Source organism: Macrotis lagotis, chromosome 6 (assembly GCF_037893015.1).
Source record: "Macrotis lagotis isolate mMagLag1 chromosome 6, bilby.v1.9.chrom.fasta, whole genome shotgun sequence".
NCBI lineage: Eukaryota > Metazoa > Chordata > Mammalia > Peramelemorphia > Peramelidae > Macrotis > Macrotis lagotis.
The window spans coordinates 41,986,320-42,003,526 of NC_133663.1; the positions used below are offsets into that span (position 1 = coordinate 41,986,320).

Below are 17,207 nucleotides of genomic sequence, written 5' to 3' on the forward strand. Positions count from 1 at the left end.
CCTGTTTGGAACGCTTTGTACTTTCTGTCGCAATTGTTCTTCTAGTGCGAGATGAAAAACACAGAAGGAACAATAGAGCTGTGTGAGATTTGAAATATCTGAATCCATAATAATTCCCCTCAGCTTTCAGGAAGGCTAAAAAGTAAATAGCACCTCCCTCCCCCCTTCAGAATGTGTGAGCCAAAATCTCCTATCACTTTGGATGTTTTCTCCTCTTCTTGGGTTTTATATTATCTATGCATTTGGCCATCAAGCAACATTTAATGATACCCCAACCGAAGAAATCTGGTGGGAGGAATGGGGGTCATGCTTTTCTTAGAGTCGATTTGGGGCTAGATATTGTTCTTTTCTTTTCCTCTGCTGATTTCATTCTTACCTCATATTTTGTTCTTTTCTTTTTTTGCATAGCATTTTTTTTTTGGCATGTGTATCTGAGTATGTAGGTGAGAGTATATGGGTAGATAGACCCATGTATTTTCATTTCTTTTTCTTACTTAACTGATGACCCTTCCTTCCCCCTACCACCACCTCTCCTGGTACAAGCAGGCTCCTCATGAAAGAAAGAAAAACTGTTAGACTCAAGAAATAATTATTTACAATTGGCATTTTTTTGGCAATATAACTTCAAATCCCATTAATGAAACCCCATTGATAGAGGAAGATACTTCTCCAGAAAGTAAGATAAAAAATGTCCCTATTTTCATCCAAAGATTCTCCCTGGAAAATCAGTGTGTGCTTAATTTGAATACTATTTATCTTGTGAATCTGTTGTATCTTACGGATTTCCAGAAAGTACTCTGTTCTTCCCATCATGGACAGACAGCATCTCTTTAATTTTTTTTCCAATAATATTGCAGTACTTCAGCCCTCATTTTAAAGGTAGATGGATTTTTTTCCCCTCTTCATAAAGAAGAACATTGTGGAGGGAAAAACGCTGGATGTGATTTCAAAAAATGTCAAAATATGTCAAACGCAGATACCACTCAAGGGTTTCATTAACTGAAGCTTTGGTGATAAGTGTCATCTTGTCAAAGACCCACCCATCTCTTCCGATACATTACCAAATGTACTAATTTCCTTGCTGAGCTTGATGTTTATTGTATGGCTGAAATTGAAAATGGTCCGTAATGGAGTGAGCTTCAGTCCAAGACCAATTCTGAATCTAAATTACTTGCTTCTTTCAATAGCATCGACAGAGGAGAGCTTTATGCACCTTGTACCTAATCAACCCTCACTGTGACCCCAAATTCAGCGGTCTTCGGAGATTAATAATAAAATCCTCAGCGCTAACAATTATTTGCCCGAACAAGTTGCCCATTTCTTATGCTGAGAACGAGAGAATGTGACATTATTTTTTTAAAAGCTCTGCATGTTGTGGCCCACCACTTATTTTTGATCTCTGACCCCCCGATGCCGGCTGATTGCAAAACCCCACATGATTTCCTCGCATTTTGGGGGGGGAGAACCCGAGGGGAGTGAAATTTCTTTGTTAGTATTTTAGCATATGGGTTATCATTCTACTTACCTAATTTTTTTCATGAAGTCAAACAGATGTAGTTACACATCACATCTATATCCATGCCTGAAATAGAGAGTGAAAAAATCCCACTGAGGAAGGAAACATTTCTTGTCTTTGTCTTAGTCTGTGCTTCACAATGTTGGAAAAATTAAAATAATTTTTTGAGAATACAGATTCATTCAAATCACACAAATGAGAAATGTACGTTTTATAACTTTTTCAGGAGGATCAGTCCAAAAAAATGGATTGTTACTTTATTTGGAAGATTTTTCTCTCTTCCCCTTGGCAAAATGGTTATGTCCTCTGGGCCACCACAATCTCATTTTATTATTTCCTTAGTGAAAAAAATATTCCTCCAGTTTATCCCTAGTTTCAATAGTTCTTTGATGGAATCACTATTTTCTTTATCTGAATTTGATTGAAGACTATGCTGGTTAGGGTCTGTCTATATTCCCTGTTCACTGATATTTCTTTGAGGCCTAAAAAATGTGAAGGAAACATTCAGATTTTTCTGACCCATCCAATAATTTAGTAGTAAGGCAGTCAGGAACTATTTAGAAGACAATATTTGCATGCTATCTTTTGAGAAGAACGAGGAGAGCAGGAGTGGACTGTCATTTATACAAAGTAGAAAATTTTAATGATCTTAAAAGCACAATCAAACTGCTCTAAATGTAGGAATAAATGTTAGAATGAATGCTGACTTTATCTGTTAGACACATTATATAGGATGACAGTTTTATTTGTGTACTCTATCTGGTAGAGTATTTTGCTCCCTCCTTGTACAACTTGTGCAGTGGACTCAAATTGAAGCTGATTTTTCCCCCTTTGCCCAGGGAGGGAAAGACTGCTCGATGTCCACTGTGGCCGATGATAGATACAAGATCTTTACTAGAGCATCCTAAGAGCTTATTGCCCTTTTTATATATGTTTATGGCTGGGGGCACTGACTGCCAGCCAAATATTGATCTGATAATTTGTTTGCTGAGGTGGCAAGTGTGTATTGTTGTAGCGCAAGAAGGGGAGAAAAGGCAAAATTAGGTTAGCTCCCAAGTCTTTGAATCAAGGGACACTTATGTCAGCAAGGGTCAGCATCCACAATTGTCTCTGGCCCTTGTGTGTGTGGTGATTTTTAACGGACCCTAGATAGAAGATGAATACAACCAGGTGGTTTGTCTGTCCTACTTCTTTTGGAAATTACTTCATGCTTTGCACAGATGGAACCCAGCCTCTTCATCACTGTACCAAGTGAGATTTAGGCCACAAAGGCCCCACAGGATTGAACTACCAGAGGGTATTTTGTGGATCAGTACTTGGTGGCACTGAAATAGTTAATTAATTTTTTCTGAGGCAGTTACGAGAAAATCTAATACTGTTTTTTTCAGACAAAAAAATATAATAGGGTGGTGATTCATTCTCTATGTCTAGTAACAGCGGCAGGGGCATTGAACATTTACTCTATACTGAATTGCTTCTCCTGTATGGGAACAGTATTCAGGCGATAGTTTATCAAGAATTCAACTAGGATCACTGTTTTGCTTCACCTAGATTTTGTGTGATATAATGAGTATGGCTTTTGGTTACTAGGCATCAAAGGAGATATGTCAGACTACACTGTGAATGATCCTTTCTCCTTTTTCAGGTCCTCTTTAAAAATATCATTATAGAAATCATTTCATAAGGGCCAGGCAAAAGATGTCTCATATTATTACCTGCTCTAAGAACTAGCTGAATGGAGGTAAGATGTTAAAGTCATAAATAAGATTCCAGAATATTCTTATATGCTTCCTGAGTTTAAAATCCTCCCTGAGAGATAGAATGCTATGATAAATTTAGCTGCTGTCATTGACATAATCCTCAGTGCTCAAATGGATCTGTAAGCTTTTCAATTTTAGTATTTCATTGAATAATGAAGATCCTTACCCATCCATCCCTATGCTTGATCACTCTTGATGATTCTTCTTCATAACTGTTAATAAATTCCCTTTATTATTATCAGATTCTCCTTAAATTCTAGTTATAAATTTGCTATAAGAGAGCTATCCAATGTGTTAGACATACAATTCTCTTTAAATCACAGTGATACCAATGCAGATTACTAGCCTATTGTGTAATAAAAGCCTTCTGGATTCAGATACCACTTTCTGTTGCTTACTACCTATATGACCCTGAACAATTCACTTTTTTTTCTCTCTGGGCTTGTTTAATCTCTAAAATCAGAACTTTGGATTAACTGATATCCAAAGACCTTCTCAGCTTTCAATCTTTGATCCTCCAATGTTTTTTGAGCTTTGCATTTTGGTTTTTCTTTCATAATTCTGTTTGGATAAACTGTTACAGTCTGCTTATATCCCATCACTGTATGTTTCTCCATTGCCATTTGAGTAACCTTCAAATTTTAGATCTTCAGAGACTATAATCTTCCATAGTATATAGGTTTATAGCATTACCAGAAGTGCATATCATCAGTTCTCTGGAATTGTGCTTGGTCATTGAGTTGATCCCAAGTTTTTCAAAGTAATCTTTATAGTGTTGTTATTGTATCAAACTTTTGTTTATATTGTATTGTAATAAACTTCTGCTTACTTCTCTCTATATCAGGTTTCTCTAAAAGCTTCCATTTCCTCATTCATTATAACCCAATAATATCTAATGTATTCATATACCATGATTTGTTTAGTTATCTTTTAATTGATAGATTGGGAGGCTGCATGGTAGTTAGGTGGCACAATAAAGCACTGAGTCTGAAATCAGGAAGATTTGAGTTCAAATTTAGCCTCAAATATGTATTAACTGTGGGACCCTGGGCAAGTCATTTAATTCTATTTATGTCATTTTCCTCATTTGTCAAATAGACAGAGAAAGAAATGGCAAACCACTCCAAAATCTTTGTCAAATAAAACCCAAATATGGTCACAAAGAGTTGGACATGACTGAAACAACAGAACAATAACCAATGACTTATCCCTGAGTTAAAGCAAATTCTCTGCTTTAACAAATGAAGGTAGTAGGAATATTTTATACAGGGAAGTTCCTTTTTCTGTCATCTTTGGGGTGTGGACCTTGTGAGTGGTATCTTTACTAAAATACTGACCTATTTTAGTGACTTTGAGAGCATAATTCCAACTGCTTTCCAGAGTGACTACAGCAATTCACAGTTCCACCAACAAGGAATCAATGCCGATTGGTTGATTGGGTGGTTCTTATCCTTCACAGTATTGAAGAGGATCAAAATGACATCATTATATTAGAGACAAGTTACAATGTGTCTGACAATGTGAGCACAGAATGCTCTACCACAAATTGGGCACAACTAGTCCCTGTGAACATCTGGGAGTGGGTTCTCTAAACTGGTCTATCTCACATTTTCTTTGAGCTGTTTCTATTCTGTCTTGTCCATAAAGCATAGTATCTTCTTTGATGAGGACTCACCATGATGGGTGGTTCTGTGCTAATGTCTCCCATACCACATCAATTCCAAAGTTCTTAAGAGAGACTTTCAGAATGTCCTTTGTATCACTTTTTATGAACCTGTCCTCCCTCCACTGTTGTGAGCTCTTGCCCTGTGTGAGTTCTACATAAAAATCAATGTTTAAATGTTCCAAAGTCCCATTCAACATTTGACATTTCACTTTTTTTAGAAAAAAAATCAGATTTGCCAATCTGATAGATGTGAGATGGAACCCAAGAGTAGCTTTAATTTGCCTTTCTCTATTAGAAACTGAATATTCTTCCATTGAGAACTAATATCTTTTGACCATTTTCCAGTTTTAGAATGGCACTTTTTCTTATAAATTTGAGTCAGGCAATCTTTACAACTTGTAAATGAGTTTTTACTTGGAAAACTTAACTGCAAAGATTTTTTTTCCCCAGATACCCATTTTCCTTCTAATTTTGGCTATATTGTTTGTACAAAATATTTTGAATTTTATATAATGAAAACTGAATTTCATATCTTCTATGATTCTCTTTACCCCATTTTTTTTATCATGAACTCTTCCCCATCTAGCAATATAAAAAGTAATTTATTTCTTATTCCTCTAATTTACTTTTTTCTCTATTTTAAATAATTCTAAATAATATCTTTTATATTTTACATCACCAGAATTTCTCACAGTATCCTGTACTTGAAGAAAGCCATTCTGCATAGCAAATAATATTTTCCATGTTATTTTATTTTTCCTAATTACTTGCGAAGATAGTTTTCAGCATTTACCTTTTTTGTGAGCTTTTGAGTTCCACATTTTTCTATTTCCTTCTCTTCCCTCCCCTTTTCCATGGTAGCAAGTAATCTGATATGGGTTGTACATGTATAATTGTGTATAATGTATTTACATATTAGTCATTGTGACAGAAAAATCAGAACCAAAGGGGGAAAAACTATGAGAAAGAAAGAAAAGATGCATAAAACAAGATTTAAAAAGTGAACATAATATGCTTTGCTCTGTATTCAGACCCCATAGTTTTCCCTTCTGAATGCGAATGGCATTTTTCATCACAAGTCGTTTGGAATTGTCCTTGAGCACCGAACTGCTGAGAGGAGCTTCATCTATCATAGTCGATCATAATATTGATATTAATGTGTGAATGTTCTCCTGGCTCAATTCACTTCACTCTGCATCAGTTCTTACAAGTATTTCCAGACTTTTCTGAAGTCTGGCTGCTCATGATTTCTTACAGAACAATAATATTCCACATTAATATACTGTAATTTGTTCAATCATCCCCCAAATGATGGGCATCCCCTCAATTTGCAATTCTTTACCATTACAAACAGAAACTGCTAAAATAATTTTGTACATGTAGGTAAAAATAATATTTTCTAAAGAAAAAAATCAGCAAAAACTGATAAAAGCTTTGGGAAATTTTGAAGATATCTAAGATATGCCTTATCTTTGGACCTTCCAAACCATGAGAAAAAGAGTGGAAGTGTTTTCTTATATTTTTTATTCAGGCTCAAACTTGTTCTTTATAATTTTGCAACATTTACTTTTTATCATTTTGTGGTTCATTTGTATCATTTTTGTCATTTTTTTCTTGGCTATGCTACTTCATTTTGTATCAGATCAGATCATGTAAATCTTTCCATGTTTTTCTTTTTCCATGACTTTTGATGTTTATTAAAGCATGGTAATAGTCCATTAATTCATGCCCTCAATGAACATTCACTTTATTTCTAGTTCTTGCTATTTCAAAGTGTTGCTAAAATCTTTGGAGAATCTGGAGTCTCTTTTTCGTCATTCACCTCCTTGATAAATTCTTGGCAGTTGATCGTTGGACCATATAACGTGGATATTTTAGTCATTTTATTTGCATAATTCCAAATTGCTTTCCAAATGGTTGTACTGATTCATAGTTCCACCAAAAATTTCTTCCCACAACCTCTTGAACATTGACTATTTCTACCTTTTGTTATCTTTGCAACTTTGTTTCCTGGGAGATTAAATTTATCTTTAGTGTTAGTGTTTTGAAGCATTCTTGATTGGTAGTAGTTTGAAATTTTTTATTTAAAAACTGTTTGTTCATATACTTCTACCACTCATAAAAATGGATTTTGTTTGTACAGTTTAATAGCAAATTCTTTTCTGAGATAATTGATTCAAAGATACCTCCCCATTCAACACTTCTTCTCTTATCCTAGATGCATTTAGTTTGTGTAGAAGCCTTACAGTTTTGTGTAATCAAAGTTGCCTCTTTATCTCTTGTAACTAATTCTATCTTTTGTTTGTTTAATAATTCATTTCCTACCCATTCCTGTGAAGGGTACATAATCTGCTTTTTTTGAATTTTTTTTATCTTTAACATTTAGATCATTATTATCAATTTTTTGTACAATATGACATAAGATGTTCTAAATCTAATTTCTTCCAGTCTGCCTTCCAGTTTTCCCAGTTTTCAATCAGTAAGTAGCTTTTACTATGTAATTTATGTTTTATGCTTTGTGGAACACTATGTTGGTGAGTTCTCCATCACTTCTTATGCTTCATTGTCTCCCCTGTTCCACTGAAAGACTTTTCTATTTTTATGCAATAACTAAGGTTTTGAGGACTGTTACTTTATATTTTTTAAATTGAGAACTAGCAGTGCTATTCCTCCATAATCCTATCTTTTTGTTATCATTTTCCTTGATATTCTGGACCTTAGTTTTCTTAAAATAAATTTTATTTTCTCTCAAGTTCTGTAAATCATCACTTTGATAGTTTAATTAACATAATTACAATTAAAATTGTAGCTGTATTATCATTTTTATTATATTAATATAACCTACCCATGAACACTGAATATTCCTTCAGTAGTTAAATTGTCCTTTATTTAATTTAATTTAGTTGAGTTAACAGAAGTAGGTTGATCTACTTTTGTAGATTGATTCCCCAAATATTTTAATGAGATTTCTATTGACACTTAGATTGTTATTATTCAATTATATTGAATTAAAGTTATTATTCAATTATATTGAATTAAAGTTTATTTTTGAGGGGTTGTTTCTGACCCTACAACTTACCTGAAGCTATTATCTTAATTAGTATCTTTACTAGTAGATTGTCATGATGTTAGCAAATAGAGAGCTTTATTTTTTATTTTTCTTTTCTACATAACTTTAATTTCTTTGTCTTTATCTTATTGGTAGAATTTCTAAGACTATATAAAATCATATCAGGGATAGTTGGCACCTTTGCTTTACTCTTGTATTTATTAAGAAAGTTTCTAGTGTATTTTCATTGCTTATATTACATGCTTTCAATTTAACTTAGATTTTATGATATTTGAAGGTTTCTTTAACTATGCCTATACTTTTTAGAATTTTTAACCAAAGAGGTATTGTATTCATTAAAGGCCTTTTCTATGCCTATTAAGATCATGTGATTTGGAGTATTTTGATTTTTAATATTGTTAATTATGTTGATTATTTTCTAATGTTAAGCTATCCTTGCCTTCTTGGTATGAATCGAATTAGATCATAATTGATGATTTCATGTATGAATTGCTATAGTCTGTTTGATAAGATTTTATTTTAAAATATTGAATATTCATCAATAATAGTAACCTATAGTTCTTCATCCTTCCCTGGTTTGGGTATTAAGAACATATTTATTTCATAAAATTAATACTTCCATCATTGTGTTATAATTTTTTAAAATGCATATTCAGTCTGTTAATCCTCTCATTCCCTATTTTGCTATTTCTTATACAGATACAATTTTCCCCTAAGAACTATTTTTACTACATACAACAAATTTTTAATTTTAAAATCACTATTATTTTTTCACATTCTTAAACAATATCCCAGTCCTTCAGTTTTATTCTTTGCTTTTTAAGTATGTTGTGTTCAGCTGTTTTGTAAGTATATGTTGTTAATCTTCTCATCTAATTTGTCACTTTTTTATTAGATTGTTTTATCTAATCACACTTAAGTTTAGGAGAGTTAGGTTTTTATTTTGCTGTATATTTTTTCTTTGACATTATTATATTTTTTGGTGAAGGAGCCATGTTTTCTTTTACTATTATTACTTTTTGTTCCCCCATTTTCTAGAATGTCCTTCATTTTTGTGTTAGTTGAAATGATTATCATTTTATTGTTATTATTAATACTTATATGACATTAAATGTGCCAAATTACTTTTCATTCTCACCATAAACCCTGGTTGGTAGATGTTCTTATTATTCATATGAAATGTGCATAAGATTACTGAGTTAGTACATGTTCAACATGACTTTTGATCTCCTGAATCTGGGTCCAGCACTCTATATCAATTATTCTTTCCTTTCTTTCTTTGGTTAAATCATCAGCTACCATTAATTTAATTTTTTTTTCTATTCTATCAATTATATGTATTAGGTAGACCCTGAATCTCTCATGATTCTTATTTCTCTTTTTACCCACTCAGTAATATCCTGATGTGGTTCCATGCTCTGTTGGTAATCCACAGGTCTTTTGTCTCATCGGGTGTTGAGTTATTTCTTTTTTGTTTTCCAATGTTTATTCAGAGATGTTTAGATGATTAGGAGGCTATCCTGCTTTCTTTTATTAATATTTTCCCTTTTAATTTATTAGTTTGTGCTCAATCTTTTAAATTATTTTCTTCTTACTTTTACTTTTTACTCTTTATATTCCAATATTATTCACTTTCTGACTGCTTCCATTTTGATAAAAGACTGATCAAAGTTGTCTCAATATGAGAAATTCACTTTTCACTGGCCTCAGTCTACCCCAGTTGACTATGTGTACATAACTTGATGCCACTCCTTTACCCTTTAGGATTGTTAAATATCCCCTCATGCCCAACCAAGTAAAATTGTTCCCTGTCTTTGTTCCCTTTGTTCCTTACTTCTAAGGTCTGCTGCAGTATAGCAGTAGCTGATGCCCCAGTCAACATAAGCTTTACTTTTCCTTCATGTCCATTTCTTCATCAGGAGGTTAGGTGATAGAGACTACAGTAGCAGGAAGTCTCTGCTGAAGTATCTTAGTGAACCCCAGAGTACAAGCAGGTTAGGTTCCATTATATAGACCTTAGGGGGTGCTAAATGAGCATGTTAAAAGATTAAAGATGGAGGCAGCTAGGTGGTTCAGTGGATAGGGCACTGGCCCTGGAGTCAGGAGGACCTGAGTTCAAATCCAGCCTCAGACACTTCATAATTACCTAGCTCTTTGGCCTTGGGCAAGCCACTTAACCCCATTGCCTTGAAAAAACCTAAAAGAAAAAGATTAAGTATTAATCTTTATTATTGTTGATGTATCAGATTGTTATTGTGCTTTCTTTCTTGGTGTCTTAGACTGTGACGACAACTGCAATTGCTCTGCCTCTTGTGTATGATTATAATTTTAGGAAGTTTTGAGAGGTTGGTTGAACAGTTTGGAAGAAATAGCTAATCCTCAAATTTGTCACTTTTTATTTTTAAGTCATATATTCCTGTAAAATTTATCTTGGTATATAGTAGGATATATTGGTTGCTAACTAATTTCTGCCCATTTTCTTGATAATTTTTGTTAACCAGTAAGGTCTTGCCCCCCAATAGCTAGGTTCTTTGGGTTTATTGAACATTATGCTACTATGTTTGGATATTTTTATATGCTGTAGCCCTAATCAGTACTACTATTATTAGATCTTTCTATTTGTTGCTGTTGTTTTGTCATATGGACCATAACTTGCCAATACTGTCCATGGGGTTTCTTGACAAAGATACTGGAATGGTATATCATTTCCTTTTCTAGTGGATTAAGGCAAAAAAAAAAACCTTAAATGACTTGCCTGGGGTCTAAGATCTAAAAAGTGTCTGAGCTTTGTTTGAACTTAGGTTTTTTGGAATCCAAATCCAGTACTCCATCCACTCAGCCTTCTAACTATCTATGGGTCTATTTTCTTTTTAATCAGCATCAAGACTTCTTGATGATTATGCTTTCTAGCAGAGTTTAAAATCGGGCACTGTTAGGTCTCCTTCCACAGTTTTTACATTATTCCCCTTGAGTTTTGGGGGATTCTTTTTTTCCCCTGGTGTCTTTCTTCATTATTATTTTTTCTAGATTGATACTGTACTGAATTAGTACATTAGTTTAGGCAGCAGCATCATTTTTAATATACTGGCATAGCCTACTAATGAATAATAAACACTTTTCCAATTATTTATGTATCTTGTATTTTGTAATGTTTTGTAGTTATGTCTAATAGTTCCTGAATATTTTGTAGTATCTAGAGTTCCAAATATTTTAAAAGTTGTATGTTTATATTGAATATATTTTTTCTATATACATAGTTCTTCTTTTGGGTTTTGTTGGTAATATAAAGAAATTTTAATGATTTACAACAATTTATCTTATATTCTTCAACTTGACTGAAATAACTTGTTTCAATTTGTTTTTTGGGTTCTCTAGATAAGCCATTGTATCATTTGTCAAAACATGATAACTTTATTTACTTTTTTGGCTTTTTGTTTATTCTCTCAATATCTTTTTCTTGTCTTATTGTCATAACTAGTACTTCTAACACAATATTAAAATAAGAATTATAATGGACTTCCTTGCTTTATCCCTGTTCTTAATAGAAGAGCCTCTAGCATTTCTTCATTGCACATAATGTTTTCTCTTAGTTTCTGATACTACTTCATTTATAAATAGGTCCATTAATTTTGATAGTGTTGCCATTTAAAAATTATATTAGCATAACCTATCAATGAACAGTTAATATTTCTAGAACTATTTACACCTGTATTTCTACAGCAGTTTGTAGTTATCTTCAAATAGTTCCTGTTTTTCTTTGCACCCAGAATTTCAAATTAATATAATTTCTTCATTTATTTTGAATATAATTTCTCTTTAAACATAACCCACCAAAAAGGTCTTTTTGTTACTGTTTGCTATTTTTTTAAAAAAAATAAAAATTGGAGGGGCACAGCTAGGTGGCACAGTGGATAGAGCACTGGCCCTGGAGTCAGGAGTACCTGGGTTCAAATCTGGCATCAGACACTGAATAATTACCTAGCTGTGTGGCCTTGGGCAAGCCACTTAAACCCCATTGCCTTGCAAAATCCTAAAAAAAACCCCCAACAAAATAAAATAAAATTGGGCATTGTATTTTGTCCAAAGCTTTTTAAAAAATATTTAATGATATAATAATTTGGCTTTTCTCATTTTTGCTATTAACATACTATATTGTGTTTAAAGTTTTTCTCATATTGAAAAAAAAACCTTGCATTTACTGATACAAATACAACCTGGTCATGCTTCATAATCTTTTAGAAAGATTATTACAAAACCTTTTTTGCTAATTTTTTATTTAATATTTTTTGCATTGAAATTTATTAGTTTTTGGTCTCTGGTTTTCTTTGCTTTTGTTCTTCTAGACTTTACTATCAGTTTTGTCATATTTTGTCATAGAGTTTCAAATGATCTTTTCTTTCCTATTTTTACAAACATTTTGTAATATTGAAATGTATTGTTATTTTGAATTATTTGATAGAATTAATTTGCAAATGTTCTGGGATGTTTTGCTTTCAATTATAGTTTATTTCTCTCCCACAGCCCTTCTATATTAAACTGTTTAGATGATCTATCTTCTGCAAATGTGAACATTTTTTATTTTTGTAAATATTTGTTCAAATAATTTGCTATCAGTTTTCTTGGCATATACTTGAACAAAAATAGTTTCTGATAGTTTCCTTTATTTTATCTTCAATTTTTCTGAATTTTACATTTTCCTTTTTAATAGAATTTGGTTTAGCTCTTTTTTCCAAAATTGGAAAATTTTCAGTTTTCTTATATAAAAGCTCCTAGCTTTATCAATTCAATTTCTTTCCTTTTAATCTTCTATACACCCTGACCTTCTGATGGTGACAATTGTTTGTTAATGATTACTCCCTCTTCTATCTTGCCTTATGTTTTAAATCCTCATCCTTCATCATTTCCCTGTCTCCCCTAATATCCCTATTGAGATGAATGTATTTCTAGACTATGCTCTTTGAGTATGTAGGTGCAAGTGTGGGTAGTTCAAGTGAAAATGAGGTTTGCATGATGCCCATTCATCCTACCCTTTCCTTTCTATTTGTATAGTCTTTATCTCAAGCCATCTCTATTCTGTGATAGAACAAATTTCCTTTTTTCATCCCCATTGCATTCCCCCTTTCCTCCTATGTGTTTCTATTAAGACAATCAAAACAGTCCAGAACCAGTTGGAGCCACTATCTGTCTTATTTAATTTTCTCTCTGACCCATGAAGATATTTGTGGTTTTTGAGGACATATTTTTTCCTCTCTCCATTAAAATATAAATAATTTATCATTATATAATCAATTCCAAATGGTCATTATATTTACCTTCCTGTTTCACTGGATTCCTGAATTTTCATTTAAATAAAATGTGCTCTCTCCTAGGAGTCAGAAAGTTTTATAATTTCTTTATATCCTCTGTGCCCAATACAATAACTAATACTTTATAGTTACATAATGAATGCTTGCTGAATTTACTTAAATGATCGTAAGATACTTTACATGATTTTTTCCTTTATCACTATTAAGCTTTTGTGTATGATTAAAGACATAAAAAACAAATGCCTGTTGAATGACTCAATAAATGAATGAATGAACAAATAAAATTAATGTCATAAAAAATGGTCTTCCCCTTTTAAAAAACCCAACTAGATGCTGATTGACTGAATTCTAGCAACATAAATAGGAGAGTCTCTTTTATCTCCCCTCTCAGTCTTCTAGATTGGTGCCATTGATGTGATATGTTGTAACTAATAATATGCCCTACTACCTTCCCATAGCATTTGATTAGGTGAACTATCTAGTATACAGGTGGTAGAATGTAAAAAAGATGAAAAGGAGCAGAAAATTTCTCTCCTTTCTTTGGGATAGGACTGGTTGTGATTATCTGGAAAGTCATTCCAAAGGATGGTGGGTTTCTTTAGAACTGGATAATCTCGATGCATCTGCAAACACTTGATTCCTCTTTCTTCAGAAGTCATGTGAGGAGAAGGATATGTTATCACTGAATGATCAAAATTAGAGACAGAAAGATTGACTCATACAATTTTGGCCCCTTGTACTTTGCATAAGATACCAACTATCTTCCTTAAAAAAACTATACCAGTACACTGACTTGGGGTTTCCCCCCATGAATCTGTTTTCTTTTCTTTATGTTTAATTCCTTTTATAACAACAAAATTCTAAACCCTTAGAACTATAAGGATCCTTAGAGAATATAACAACCCATCTTCTAACTCTTCTATTTAATTGTGAACTCCTCAAGGGTTGAGTCCATTTTTTGCTTTTATAAAAAGGCATGCATATCCAACATTTATCACAGTGTCTGGGACATAGTTCTCATGCTTGGAGTAGACAACTCCCCAACTTACAAATGAATTTGAGACTCCCTCAGTTACCCTCAATCTGGTTAGCCTGCCTGCAAAACTATTTACCAGGCTGTAGACACTCGGCATGCTACAGCTTCTTGGAGGACATCAAAAAGCAGCCTTCACACCATAAGTACTAGTTTTCTTTGAACAAACCCTACACCACACCCTGGGACTCAGTAGGTGTTTAAAATTGCATAATATCATCACTATATTTTAACAAGAACCCTTTCTTTGGTATGCCTGACAAATGGTCATCCAGCTTTGGCTTTAAGCCTGGCATTTCAGGGGGACATAACTATTTCCTGAGGTTGCCTCTTTCACTTTCATGTAGTATAAGAAAGTTTTTTTATTTACACTAAATATAAATCTATCTCATTGTAACTACCATGGTTCTGCCCCTGTGACCAAATTGAGCCAATACTATCCTTGCAAATGGCAGTTCTTCAGACTCTGGAAGATTGTTCTCAGTTCCTCCTAATTACTCTTCTTCAGGCTAAGTGTTTCCCTGCCCTTGATGAAATGGCCTATTACTTACAGAATCTCTCTTTCTTGAACCTCATTCCCAGTCCCTTCAACAGTTTCTAGTTATACCCCTTGGGACACTGATTTATATCAACAAAATAATTCCTTTCCTCTGATTCTCAAAATGCAGTCAATTATGGTACTCCATTTCTTGATCATAACAATACACTGCTGGCTTATGGAGAGCTTACTGTCCACCAAATCTCCTGATACATTTTCAGATAATAATGGTAATAATGATGATGATGATGATGATGATGATATTTATACAGTGTTTTAAGGTTTTTGGTGCAGTCAATAGAGTGCAGGGTCTGGAGTCACTTTAGGAGGAAGAAAAATATTGTACTAGAGCAAAGCAGAAAAAGAGGAAGAGGTCCCAGAGTACTATATAGTTGAGGGTCATAAGACTTGACTCTACTTACCTCCAGGCCTTGCCCTTCTAGGGGTTAATGAAATGGGTCAGCTTTCAATTGTTTAGAGCATGTAGCCTCATTTTGGCTAAAGAGTTGTATGAACTAGTTCTGAGATATGGCCTACCCACTACTGTTCAAAGAGCTGCCCATTTCCCTGTACATATTATGGAATGTCTTGCTTTAATTTCTTCTCTTGTCCCTCTCTCCTCATGGAAAGGAGTTGAATTAAGTAATGGATTAAAGCAAGGAAATTAATGCTCAGAAATCAAGGTACAAAGTCCTAGGTATTTGAAGTCATTTGTGGTTTTAATGGGCTACAAACAATTGGATATGAATTACAAAAGGCTACAAGAGGAACAGCTGAGTGGTGCAGTAGATAAAGCACTGGCCCTGGAGTCAAGAGAACCTGAGTTCAAATCCAAACACTTAATAATTACCTAGCTGTGTGACCTTGGGCAGGTCACTTAACCCCACTGTCTTGTAAAAACCCAAAACAACAACAGCAACAACAAAAGCTATGATAATTTTAGATTGCCTTGAGGGGCTTTACTTTTTGATTGAATAGTGTCCAGAACTAAGTAAGTGATTGTTCTCAGCTCAGATCACATTTGGCAATATGGTGTTTTATTCTGGGGGGGTCCTATTTAAGAAAAAAGATTAATTGAACAGAATGCAGAAAATGGCATCGGAAGATTGTAAAGGACCATGGGATCATTTTATAAGTGGATTGTTTGAAGAAAGTAGATATGTTCAGGTTGGAGAAAAGTCATATTGGGGGAACAACCATAATAATTGTTTTAAAGTATTAGAAAGGCAGTCATATAGAAGAGAGATCATATTTGTCCTGCTTGGATCACAGGGCAGAACTAGAAGTAAAGGGGGAAAGTTGGAAAGAGGTTAGGTTTGATTAAGAATAAGTTTCCTAACAAGGAGAGTTTTCCTCATTTCAGGTTTTGAAGCAATGCCTAAATAGACAATTGTCCATGGTCAGAACCAGTGTTCATGCAGATACTGATTGTACTACCAGGTAGCCCTGAGGTCTAGTGTAGAACCAAAGTTCTATGGTCTTATAATTTTGCTTTAAAAGCTATCTTTATTTATGGGTACTATGATTCTTGAAAAAAAAAAGCCAAGTCTCATTGCCTCAATGACTTGTTGCTTATATTTTATTTGTTTTGCTTTACATTTCCTAAGTAGAAATGATAATGATGAAGTACAAAAGTTATTTACAAATGTTTAGCTTTTAGTTGTGATTTACAAAGAAAACAATCAGGATTTTAAAAAAATTATTAAACCAAGCATTTCAAAAAAGTTCATAAAATATTATGAATATCACAAAATTTGGTCCCTCAAAATTTAGGTGTAGGATTTCATAGTAAATGCAAGATCCATCCTGGATCATTTCTATTAACTTGTGTTCAAATCAAAGCCAGTGCAAACAGTTTGGAATTTTCTCTCACTGTGGAAGATTTCAGTGATTTTAACATTTAAGAGATATGTTGTCAAATTTTAATAAAAGTAGATGTAATTCATTACATCAAAAGTAGTTATGATAACATAGCATAGAACTGTGAAACAATATACTTAACCAACATATTGTTTTGGTTGGAAAATCTCTATTTTATTATGATAATGATGAAATAAAAGTACATTTCCAAGAATAAGTGAACTGGATTCTCTTTCCCTGCAATCAGGAAATTCACACCTTTATTGAATGACTTTTGCAGTTAGGCCATGTACTGGGAATGCAGGACAAAAATGAGACAACCATTGTTCTCAAGAAGTCTATGTTCCATTGACATTAGAAAGATCAAATGATATGAAAGGAGCTTTGCAAACCTTAAAGCTCTATGGAAAGTCAATTGTCATTATCATTAATGTCACTTTTCACTAAATTTAATTTTT

General features: G+C 33.3%; 2 long non-coding RNA genes across 5 annotated transcripts in view; one reads left to right on the forward strand and one right to left on the reverse strand.

Annotated features, from left to right (window-relative positions):
• The window catches only part of LOC141490761 (uncharacterized), a 733,557-nt gene that overhangs the window by 312,910 nt on the left and 403,440 nt on the right, over nt 1-17,207 (forward strand). The gene's annotated exons all lie outside the window — the stretch shown is intronic.
• Nucleotides 1,527-17,207, reverse strand: part of LOC141490762 (uncharacterized) — a 45,840-nt gene continuing 30,159 nt past the window's right edge. Inside the window, exons 3-4 of the long non-coding RNA XR_012469334.1 lie at nt 4,614-4,727; nt 1,527-1,582 (exon numbers count right to left, since the gene is read on the reverse strand). This is a non-coding gene — a long non-coding RNA (uncharacterized LOC141490762). The remainder of the gene's footprint in view (nt 1,583-4,613; nt 4,728-17,207) is intronic.